We start from the raw sequence: 1,207 nt of genomic DNA on the forward strand, positions 1-1,207 counted from the left end.
CTGGAATTTTTCAAAAGTCCCCTTAAACAAACAAGGGTTCAGGGACCTGGGAACTAGAGTTTCAGACTCACCTTAGTGAGATTTTCCTTTCTCTGCAGGAAATTGAATAGAAAGGTTATTTTCGTAGTTAATAAGTGTACTTTGTTACTGCCAAGCTAAAAATCAGAAATTGACATATCAAAACTGACAACAGCAAAACCTAAACACATTTTCCTGTTTGCCCTGCAGCGCACATGCGCAGTGCCTCTCACCTTTGGCTTTGATCTTGCAATTTGCAGGCAGCTGGGTTCACAGGCACCCACTTAGGTAAACAGGAGGAATGGGAATCCTAAAGGGCTGTGAAGCATGGCAGCAGCTTTCTGCTTCCCCAGCTGGTGTTGACTCCCGATTACAGTGGGCAAGAGCAGTCCTTGCCCCCAGTTAATCAGCAGGACCCAGCTCATGTTGTGCAAATTCACTCAGTGGGAGAGACTTGGGCGGCATGGATACCTGCCCTGCCCAATTCCTGTGAGAAGCAGGAACAGGCTTCCTGTCACCTCCCTTCTTCTCCAACAGCAGATCCAGCCTGGTGCCCTTTGAGGACTGGGTGAGAAAGGAGGGGAGGGCCCCATGTGTTTACAAGTAGAGTGTTTTAGGTAGTGAAGGAGTCTCCGAGTGAGGAGTTAGCAACACTGAGTTTCCACTTTTATAGGGAGGGAAACCCTGGGAGCCCACTTTCAAAGTAGGAGAGGAAGGTTTAGGGGAAATGAAGTAACCGTCTTATGGGATCTGCCTCTATCTGGCTTTTGTTCCAGTGATGTCTGGGGAGCTGGTCCGTGACATTGGGACTCACCTTGGGCAAACACTGGGCTGAGGACCATGGAGAAGATCAAAGGGTACTGAACTTGCTCTTCCAGCTTTGGACCTAAGCAGGGAGACAGGAAGAACATGCAAGGAAGGTTTACAAACACGCAGACCAGCGGGGCACAGGTGCAAATCCTACTGCAAAACTCTACCAACACTCTCTGCAAAATTCAAAAAATATTTATTGAGGATCTCCTCTGTGCCATGTTCCTCTATGGGCTTGCCAGAAGCGAAATTGATAATTCCAACCATCCCACCATGTCTTGTCTCATTGATTAGTAATTTTAGTTAGCTAACTTCTTTTATTTATTTATTTATTTATTTATTTATTTATTTATTTATTTATTTATATTTTTTGAGACAG

The sequence above is a fragment of the Rhinopithecus bieti genome, unplaced genomic scaffold (genome assembly GCF_001698545.2).
Source record: "Rhinopithecus bieti isolate Rb0 unplaced genomic scaffold, ASM169854v2 scaffold_2294, whole genome shotgun sequence".
In the NCBI taxonomy this organism is placed as follows: Eukaryota; Metazoa; Chordata; class Mammalia; order Primates; family Cercopithecidae; genus Rhinopithecus; species Rhinopithecus bieti.